The 12,477-nt window shown below is 38.9% G+C and overlaps 1 protein-coding gene across 2 annotated transcripts in view; it reads right to left on the bottom strand.

The window, feature by feature from the left end:
- Positions 1–12,191, bottom strand: part of LOC131369886 (protein PHTF2-like) — a 48,493-nt gene extending 36,302 nt beyond the window's left edge. For both annotated transcript variants that reach the window (XM_058416789.1, XM_058416791.1), the window contains exon 1: positions 12,033–12,191. The gene's annotated coding sequence lies outside the window, so the exon portion shown is untranslated. The remainder of the gene's footprint in view (positions 1–12,032) is intronic.
- Positions 12,192–12,477: the final 286 nt, after the last annotated feature.

The following is a 12,477-nucleotide window of genomic DNA, read 5'->3' as shown; positions in this document are numbered from 1 at the left end:
AGTATAGTTTAACCTTTAAAAAGTAAAAACAAACTCTTCTTTTTTACTGAAGTTGCATCCAGATTTCAGAACAAAACTAATCTGAAACATCATTACAGATCACATCATACTGCAGTGACATCAATCATCATCATCATCAACACCATCATCTCTATCATTATCATCATCACCATCATCTCTATCATTATCATCATCATCAACACCATCATCTCTATCATTATCATCATCATCAACACCATCATCTCTATCATTATCATCATCATCAACACCATCATCTCTATCATTATCATCATCACCATCATCTCTATCATTATCATCATCATCAACACCATCATCTCTATCATTATCATCATCATCATCACCATCATCTCTATCATTATCATCATCATCAACACCATCATCTCTATCATTATCATCATCATCAACACCATCATCTCTATCATTATCATCATCATCAACACCATCATCTCTATCATTATCATCATCATCAACACCATCATCTCTATCATTATCATCATCATCAACACCATCATCTCTATCATTATCATCATCAACACCATCATCTCTATCATTATCATCATCAACACCATCATCTCTATCATTATCATCATCATCAACACCATCATCTCTATCATCATCATCATCACCATCATCTCTATCATTATCATCATCATCATCACCATCATCTCTATCATTATCATCATCATCATCATCAACACCATCATCTCTATCATTATCATCATCATCATCAACACCATCATCTCTATCATTATCATTATCATCATCACCATCATCTCTATCATTATCATCAACATCAACACCATCATCTCTATCATTATCATCATCAACACCATCATCTCTATCATTATCATCATCATCAACACCATCATCTCTATCATTATCATCATCAACACCATCATCTCTATCATTATCATCATCATCAACACCATCATCTCTATCATTATCATCATCAACACCATCATCTCTATCATTATCATCATCATCAACACCATCATCTCTATCATTATCATCATCATCAACACCATCATCTCTATCATTATCATCATCATCATCACCATCATCTCTATCATTATCATCATCATCAACACCATCATCTCTATCATTATCATCATCATCAACACCATCATCTCTATCATTATCATCATCATCAACACCATCATCTCTATCATTATCATCATCATCAACACCATCATCTCTATCATTATCATCATCATCAACACCATCATCTCTATCATTATCATCATCATCAACACCATCATCTCTATCATTATCATCATCAACACCATCATCTCTATCATTATCATCATCATCAACACCATCAACTCTATCATTATCATCATCACCATCATCATCATCTCTATCATTATCATCATCAACACCATCATCTCTATCATCATCAACACCATCATCTCTATCATCATCATCATCACCATCATCTCTATCATTATCATCATCATCAACATCATCATCTCTATCATTATCATCATCACCATCATCATCATCTCTATCATTATCATCATCATCAACACCATCATCTCTATCATTATCATCATCATCAACACCATCATCTCTATCATTATCATCATCATCAACACCATCATCTCTATCATTATCATCATCTCTATCATTATCATCATCATCAACACCATCATCTCTATCATTATCATCATCATCAACACCATCATCTCTATCATTATCATCATCATCAACACCATCATCTCTATCATTATCATCATCATCAACACCATCATCTCTATCATTATCATCATCACCATCACCATCATCATCAACAACACCATCATCTCTATCATTATCATCATCATCATCACCATCATCTCTATCATTATCATCATCATCATCACCATCATCTCTATCATCATCATCATCACCATCATCATCAACAACACCATCATCTCTATCATTATCATCATCATCATCACCATCATCTCTATCATTATCATCATCATCATCACCATCATCTCTATCATCATCATCACCATCATCTCTATCATTATCATCATCATCAACACCATCATCTCTATCATTATCATCACCATCATCAACACCATCATCTCTATCATTATCATCATCAACACCATCATCTCTATCATCATCATCATCACCATCATCATCTCTATCATTATCATCACCATCATCTCTATCATCATCATCACCATCATCTCTATCATCATCATCACCATCATCTCTATCATCATCAACACCATCATCTCTATCATCATCATCATCACCATCACCATCATCTCTATCATCATCATCACCATCATCTCTATCATCATCATCACCATCATCTCTATCATTATCATCACCATCAACACCATCATCACTATCATTATCATCATCATCATCACCATCATCTCTATCATTATCATCATCATCATCACCATCATCTCTATCATTATCATCACCATCATCTCTATCATTATCATCATCACCATCACCATCATCTCTATCATCATCAACACCATCATCTCTATCATCATCATCACCATCACCATCATCTCTATCATCATCATCACCATCATCTCTATCATCATCATCACCATCATCTCTATCATTATCATCACCATCATCTCTATCATTATCATCATCATCATCACCATCATCTCTATCATCATCATCACCATCATCTCTATCATTATCATCACCATCATCTCTATCATTATCATCATCACCATCACCATCATCTCTATCATCATCATCATCACCATCATCTCTATCATTATCATCATCATCATCACCATCATCTCTATCATTATCATCATCATCAACACCATCATCTCTATCATTATCATCAACACCATCATCTCTATCATTATCATCATCATCAACACCATCATCTCTATCATTATCATCACCATCATCAACACCATCATCTCTATCATTATCATCATCAACACCATCATCTCTATCATCATCATCACCATCATCATCTCTATCATCATCATCACCATCATCTCTATCATCATCATCAACACCATCATCTCTATCATTATCATCACCATCATCTCTATCATTATCATCATCATCAACACCATCATCTCTATCATCATCATCACCATCATCATCAACAACACCATCATCTCTATCATTATCATCATCATCATCACCATCATCTCTATCATTATCATCACCACCATCATCACCATCATCTCTATCATTATCATCATCACCATCATCATCAACACCATCATCTCTATCATTATCATTATCATTATCATCACCACCATCATCATCATCACCATCATCTCTATCATTATCATCATCATCATCATCATCAACACCATCATCTCTATCATTATCATCATCATCAACACCATCATCTCTATCATTATCATCATCATCAACACCATCATCTCTATCATTATCATCATCATCACCATCATCTCTATCATTATCATCATCATCAACACCATCATCTCTATCATTATCATCATCATCAACATCACCATCATCATCAACACCATCATCTCTATCATTATCATCACCATCGTCATCATCAACACCATCATCTCTATCATTATCATCATCATCATCACCATCATCTCTATCATTATCACCACCATCATCACCATCATCATCAACACCATCATCTCTATCATTATCATCATCATCATCATCACCATCATCATCAACACCATCATCTCTATCATTATCATCATCATCATCACCATCATCATCATCATCATCACCATCATCTCTATCATTATCACCACCATCATCACCATCATCATCAACACCATCATCTCTATCATTATCATCATCACCATCATCATCAACAACACCATCATCTCTATCATTATCATCATCACCATCATCACTATCATCATCATCACCATCATCTCTATCATTATCATCATCACCATCATCACTATCATCATCATCACCATCATCTCTATCATTATCATCATCATCATCATCACCATCATCATCAACACCATCATCTCTATCATTATCATCATCATCAACACCATCATCTCTATCATCATCATCATCAACACCATCATCATCATCACCATCATCATCAACACCATCATCTCTATCATTATCATCATCACCATCATCTCTATCATTATCATCACCATCATCATCAACACCATCATCTCTATCATTATCATCATCATCATCAACACCATCATCTCTATCATTATCATCATCATCATCATCACCATCATCTCTATCATTATCATCATCACCATCATCTCTATCATTATCATCATCAACACCATCATCTCTATCATCATCATCATCAACACCATCATCTCTATCATTATCATCATCATCAACACCATCATCTCTATCATTATCATCATCACCATCATCATCAACACCATCATCTCTATCATTATCATCATCATCACCATCATCTCTATCATTATCATCATCAACAACACCATCATCTCTATCATTATCATCATCATCACCATCATCTCTATCATTATCATCATCATCATCATCACCATCATCATCAACACCATCATCTCTATCATTATCATCATCATCACCATCATCTCTATCATTATCATCATCAACAACACCATCATCTCTATCATTATCATCATCATCACCATCATCTCTATCATTATCATCATCATCATCATCACCATCGTCATCAACAACACCATCATCTCTATCATTATCATCATCACCATCATCTCTATCATTATCATCATCAACACCATCATCTCTATCATTATCATCATCATCATCATCACCATCATCATCAACACCATCATCTCTATCATTATCATCATCATCATCACCATCATCATCATCATCACCATCATCTCTATCATTATCATCATCATCATCATCACCATCATCATCAACACCATCATCTCTATCATTATCACCACCATCATCACCATCATCATCAACACCATCATCTCTATCATTATCATCATCATCATCATCACCATCATCATCATCAACACCATCATCTCTATCATTATCACCACCATCATCACCATCATCATCAACACCATCATCTCTATCATTATCACCACCATCATCACCATCATCATCAACACCATCATCTCTATCATTATCATCACCATCAACACCATCATCTCTATCATTATCATCATCATCAACACCATCATCTCTATCATTATCATCACCGTTATCATCATCACCATCATCTCTATCATTATCATCACCATCATCAACACCATCATCATCATCATCAACACCATTATCATCACCAACACCATCATCTCTATCATCACCAGTATCATCACCATCATCAACACCATCATCCCTATCACCATCATCACCACAGGTCTTCACTGTACTAACAGTATTGTTAAGATCAAACTTCTTTTAAAAATGAATCAGACACTACAGTATAATGCATAATAAAAGGCTCTCATTCTGGCTCTCCCTTTCAGTTATGCTGTCATAGCTAGTCTTGCCGGAGTCCCTGCCTGCACTTTATACATAATCTACATTGTCCTTAAACATCACATGATCAGAATCATACTTAATATCTTTCTCTTTCTCTCTCTGTCTTTCTCTGTCGAGCTATACACCCCACTCCTGAGCTCCCAGTGTTTGCCAGTTTCCATTGTGACCACTGCCCTACCCCTGGTCAGAGTCTCATTACTTGGTGGTGCCCACTGATGCTGGGGATGGATCTGTGTGGACCAGGAGACAGCCATGGACAGAGCCACTTGGGGACTTTCACACCGTCACAGATCTGCCATTTCATCTGTCAGCTTGTGACAGCAAGGAATTAGTGTCTATAATGACCTTAGAAACTACACTGACCTAATAGTTCCTCATGGGCCATTGATTGCTGTTATAGAAAGGACATTAATCAGCTACAGTTACATTATTTTCTGTCCAGTGTCACCCAAATGAGGATGAGGTTCCCTTCTGAGCCTGGTTCCTCTAAAGGTTTCTTCCTCATATCATCTCAGGGAGTTTTTCCTCACCACCAGGCTTCTCATTAGGGATAAAATAAAATAGTTTAATAATTTATTCTTATTTCTAGGTATTTGTTTTTTTTATATATTTTTTTTTTATTTTCATTTTTCCCCTTGTCCATGTTCATTGTAAAAGGCGCTATACAAATAAATTAAATTGAATTGAATTAAAAGCAGGTGTGTGAATTACAGACATTACAGAGGTGTAGTTTAGAACATTAACAAGGAGACCCGGGAACTGAGAGTGAGAAATTACACTGATTTAGAAGTTGCTGAAACACTCCTGGTTACACAACTGGACTATATAGAGCTCTATAAAGGACAGTGTTTATCTCACTCTCTGGTGTCCCTCAGATGAGGATGAGGTTGTGTTCTCTCAGGGTCTCTGACATGTTCATTAGAGATAAATATAAATTTAATTTAAAACTTTATCATTTGTGTTCTGAATGTTTATATTTCTATGAAGCTGCTTTGTAACACAGTTGATGTAAACGTGTGCTCCTGACTGGTGTAGATTTAAAGGATCAGATGAGGTCATCTGTAGAGAATGCCATAAACATGTTACATCCAGAAGAAGTGGGAGCTTCAGGTCTCTTCAGCATTACAACAGAGGCGTAAATTACAGGCTGAAGTGTTCAACTCCTGAAGTTACTGAAGCTTCACATCATGAAGAGTCTTCTGCCTCCAGACCGAGTATCCAGGCTTTACTTATGAAGAGGAACAGTGACACATGGAGTGATGTACATAAGTAACACAGGGACATAGCAGCTCTGTTCACAGCATTATTGTTATTTACACAGCTGTGTATTTTGTCCAGCAGGAGAGGAAACTGTAATTGTACTCTATTTTAATCATTTATTGTTACTGAGAACTGAAGGAGCGCTCTGAGAGACAGACCTGCTTCTGTTTCTGTAATCCTTCATGTACATGGTGATGTATTGTTCAGCTGGTTGAAGTGCTTGTGATGTCTCACAAAAACCCAGAGCTGTAGATTGTGTATCACCATGCAGTCTAAAAACACAGAGATATGGATTTTGGGTTGTATATCAACCAACACTGCTTAGCCGTAACTACAGATCAAGTGTGTGTGTGTGTGGTAGCTAATGTACAGTAAGTAAAGCAGTAACATTACTAAGGATGTGCCAATCAGACATTCATTTACTTTTAGCCTTCAATAAAACATGCTTCTCGTCCTAACCAGACAGCATTGTGTTCTCTACTGAATTATTTACTGACCACAGAGCCGGGTTTCAGCGAGCACTTTAACTTGTGCGCTTGCTCACCGTATCACCCCACGCTACAGACCTACAGAGAAAAGAAATCAGCACAGCAGAATGTCGCGAGGCGGCCGCCTCAGACATGCCTCCTGGTAAGTGAAGATTAGTAGGAGGATCACAAGCTTGTTTTCAATGAAGGGTGTTTTTGTGGTTACAGTGGACAAACAAAGCAGGAACATTTTACACATCTGCTTGTGGAGTTTGTGAGTCGGTGAAATCACAGGCACAGGATAGTTCGTTTAAACTGCTAGCAGTGAAGACAGGTATGTAATGACTTTCTCTGAGAGTTCTGATGTTTATGATCCACACACGTGAAGGAAGCGTCCGAATGTGTGTTGTGATGATGTCACACCATCCGTCTCCATTTTCTTGCGTTCTCCTCTGGATACTGGTGCAGAAATGCGATGATGTGTTTCATGCAACTCAGCATTCTATTAATTATGCATGTGATGCAGTGGTGCTGTTTGAACAGCAGAGGACTGCACAAGCCGCAGTGTATAGAGCACACTGATCACATGATCACGCTCTTTTGTGGACAGCCTGGGAGACTCCTGTCTCTGTATCCACACACCAATCATCTGCTCTGGTGTCCGACAGCCCGCTAGCTCCGGACAGCAGCGGACCAGCACACGGTACAGATAAACAGAGCTCTTCAGTAGCCTTCAGCTTCCAGAGATTATCGTTACACATCTAATGCTTCTCCATGGGTAACTCTGCTCCACTCCAACACACAGCTTTCTGTTAGCTGTAATAAAGATGTATCATATGGAGGCAGCAGTGTAATCCTATGTGTTTTTGTGCAGCGGTACATCCTGAATTATTATCATTATAGTGTGACGCTTTTAGTAACAAAACTTACTGGTTTAGATACAACTCACTGTGGACCTGTGGACTGAGACACACACACACACACACACTCTCATGCATGCAGTCCACCTGCTATCAAACGTCAGAGAACCCAGAGGAATCCACACAGACACAGAGAGAAGAAGCTGAGCAGGAAGTGATGCCATCTTCTGGCCAGTGAGATCTAACCTACCCCTGCCTGTGCTCTGTGCTGAAGTGGAGCAGCGCTGATGAAACAACACGGTTTTATTTTCTTCATTTAAACCATGCTCATGTTTCACAGCTTACAGACAGGAGAGCTGATGTTCGGGGCAGGACAGCTGATGTTCGGGGCAGGACAGCTGATGTTCGGGGCAGGGTTAGGGTTAGTTCAGTGTTAGTCAGCACTACACAATAATCACTCTGTACATGTGAGAGGTGTGTAACACACAGGACTGTAAGATCCTTCAGGACAGGAGCACACATCATCATCATCATCATCATCTCCATACTGTGATCAATTATTACACAAAACTATTTGTTTTTATAGATTTTGGATATATTTTTTTACTTTATTAACTATTTTTAATCATTGCCTTGCAGTAGTAATGTTACTATGTAAAACTGTACATTAAAGAATGTATTTTAAAATGAGAATTCTCTTTCCAGTGTTAGATATTTTATATTTATTTTAATAAATATTTTTTTAAATATAGGAATTAATCTGAAGGATATGATTGACATAAACCCTTTGGGATGAATAAAGTATCTATCTATCTATCTATCTATCTATCAGTGTGCTATAAGACATGTGGCTATAAACTCAGTGTAAAAGGCATTACTAAGAAATTAACACACACACACCACAGATATACAAACCACCATGTCAGCTATTAATGTGTCTCTTTCCTTTTCTACAACAGAACCACAGACTTCAGGCTTTTTTCCTATTTCTACCACAGCAACAGCGATTACACAACTCTCTCTCTCTCTCTCTCTCTCTCTCTCTCTCTCTCCTCTTTCATATGTACTTTTCTTCTAGCTACTGGACTATCTCAGGGTGAGTACTGGGAACTGAAAATGAGAAGATGTTAAAAATAAAAGGCGGTATATAACAGAAACTTTAAAGCTGAAACACTCTGCATGTGTCAGATAAATATCACAGTGGGTGTGATCTAACACACTAGCTGATCATCAGAGCTGGACACAGTAATGGGAGGTAGTGCTTTAGGGCAGAAACAGGCCAGGCTGCTGAGGGTTTGGGGTAAAATACATGCTCCGGGTGTATGAAGTGAGCAATATTCACATACCGTATAATATATTCAAATCTATACTAATCTAATCTCATTTATCCAGCCTACACTGATCTGCCTTAACATTAAAACCACTGGCGGGTGAAGTGAATACCGATCTCATTCCACTGACGTGTAAAGGTGTGTGATATACAGTAAGTAAGTGAACAGTCACTTGTCGAAGACGACGTGTTGGAAGCAGGAAAAATGGGTGAGTGTAAGAGTCTGAGTGACTCTGAAGATCTTCCAACATATTATTGCTGCTAAATAACATTACACCTTATCCATAACCTCCAGAAATAAAATACAAAACTCTCCTTCGCCAACATTTTCATGAGGACCATAACACACACACACACACACACACACACACGAAATGTCAACTGCGCCTGGAAAGTCTGAGATGTCTGAGTGTGTGCACTGTCCTCGTCTGCCAACAGAATGTCTCATTTCTCTGGAAAGATCAACCCGAAAACGGTCAACAAAGCAGTCACTCTACTGCTGGGTTCTTGGAAAATTTCACTATGTGTGATTGGGCTTATTCATTCCTCTGCATAGCTTTTTATTTTTAAGATATTTCAGGATGGATCCAGAGAGAGAGTCTATAATTACATCCAGTATTTTGTGTGCTGGCGACTTTTCAAGGTGAACTCACCCAATCACAGTGTACCTGCTACTGGAGGCACTTATTATTCATGCAATAGAGCTAAAGTGAGTCTAATGCAGAATTACACAGCTAGAGGTTATAATGGGACCTGCAACAAGCACTAACACAGACCCATCGGGGCAGGACTCACACTGACCCCTAGTCAAGGGCAGAGCATGGGACAGTTAACTAAAATACTCAGCAGATCTGGTTTTATAAAACAAACAAAGTCAGACAGAATAAGTGTGTATGATGTAGAGATGTAGTGTAAACTTGGGGAGAAGGAAAGAGGGAGTATGGAGTGGACAGAAATACACGTTTCCACAAAGAGGCTGAGATAAAGATAATGAAGATGACACTGATGAACAAAGCTACATCCAGTCCGAGCTGCTGGACTGAACCCTGGGTGACTGACCACGTCCTGTGGACCCTCAGCTGTCTCCTGCAGGCTTCCTCTGAACATCTACATGATGTAATGTGTTATGTGATGTGATGTGATGAGATGAGATGAGATGAGATGAGCTGTGATGTGATGTGGAGATGAGATGAGGAGATGAGATGTGATGAGAAGATGAGATGAGATGAGCTGTGATGAGCTGTGATGTGATGTGATGTGATGAGCTGTGATGAGCTGTGATGTGATGTGATGTGATGAGGGGATGTGATGTGATGAGATGTGATGTGATGTGATGAGATGTGATGAGCTGTGATGTGATGTGATGTGATGAGGGGATGTGATGTGATGTGATGTGATGAGGGGATGTGATGTGATGTGATGTGATGTGATGTGATGAGATGAGATGAGATGAGATGAGATGAGATGAGATGAGATGAGATGAGATGAGATGAGATGAGATGAGATGTGATGTGATGTGATGTGATGTGATGTGATGTGATGTGATGTGATGTGATGAGATGTGATGTGATGAGGGGATGTGATGTGATGTGATGAGATGAGATGAGATGAGATGAGATGTGATGAGCTGTGATGTGATGAGGGGATGTGATGTGATGTGATGAGATGAGATGTGATGAGATGAGATGTGATTAGCTTCTCCACTTCATTTGCTGTGATGAGGAGATGTGATGATGAGCTATGATGTGATGTGATGTGATGAGGAGATGTGATGAGATGGGCTGTGATGTGATGTGATGTGATGAGGAGATGTGATGAGATGAGCTGTGATGAGCTGTGATGTGATGTGATGAGGAGATGTGATGAGATGAGCTGTGATGTGATGTGATGAGGAGATGAGATGAGATGAGCTGTGATGAGCTGTGATGTGATGTGATGAGGAGATGTGATGAGATGAGCTGTGATGTGATGTGATGAGGAGATGAGATGAGATGAGCTGTGATGAGCTGTGATGTGATGTGATGAGGAGATGAGATGAGATGTGATGAGATGAGATGAGATGTGATGAGCTGTGATGAGCTGTGATGTGATGTGATGAGGAGATGAGATGAGATGTGATGAGATGAGATGAGATGAGATGTGATGAGCTGTGATGAGCTGTGATGTGATGTGATGAGGAGATGAGATGAGATGTGATGAGATGAGATGAGATGAGATGTGATGAGCTGTGATGAGCTGTGATGTGATGTGATGAGGAGATGAGATGAGCTGTGATGAGCTGTGATGAGCTGTGATGTGATGTGATGAGGAGATGTGATGTGATGTGATGAGATGAGATGAGATGAGATGTGATGAGATGTGATTAGCTTCTCCACTTCATTTGCTGTAATGTTATTAATGTCTGCAGCTGAGTATGGAGGAGCTGCTGGTGATAAACCTCTCAGTGTCCAGTCTCCTCAGCTCTTACTCTCACACAGCTAGCATGCTAACCAGAAAAGCGCTGATTTTATTAGTGAGTAAGATTAAAGCTACCAGTTTAAACATTAGCCTCACCTTCACATGGGTAAGCTAACTCAGCAGCTGAAGAGTAGAGAGGCTGGAAATAACAGTGACCGGGCGGCCAAAAATAGACATATCGTAAACAAAGGGGAGAAAAACCCTCAGTCTTACCTCTTTTAATAGCTTTACGCTGGCCTTCAAATCGACGAAAACCTCACACACAGTTTCTACACGGTGTAGCAGGAGCAAAACATGATCAGGAACGTTTTAACAGAGCTCCTCGATTTCCCTTTTCCTTTCGCTACTGATCCCCGATCAGTGAGATCAGTGTACTCAACCCCAGGCCTTACCGTAGAGACTGGAGTATAAGCGCAAAGAGAGAGAGAGAGAGAGAGAGAGAGAGAGAGAGAGAGAGAGAGAGAGAGAGAGAGAGAAACAAAGCAACACAGGTCAGTGGAAACAAGAGTAAAAAGCAGACACAAGGAAGACAGTACAAGGGAAATGATATAAACACAAGTCATATAAATGTCTGTTCAATCACACCAAGGGTTGTTTCCTGAATATATTTACTCCATGTCACTCGTCTGTGGAGCAGCTACTACTGCAGTGGAGATAA

This window comes from Hemibagrus wyckioides, linkage group LG19, assembly GCF_019097595.1.
Source record: "Hemibagrus wyckioides isolate EC202008001 linkage group LG19, SWU_Hwy_1.0, whole genome shotgun sequence".
Taxonomy (NCBI): Eukaryota; Metazoa; Chordata; class Actinopteri; order Siluriformes; family Bagridae; genus Hemibagrus; species Hemibagrus wyckioides.
The sequence above is the reverse complement of the archived record's forward strand: the minus strand, read 5'-3'. Positions and strand labels throughout refer to the sequence as shown.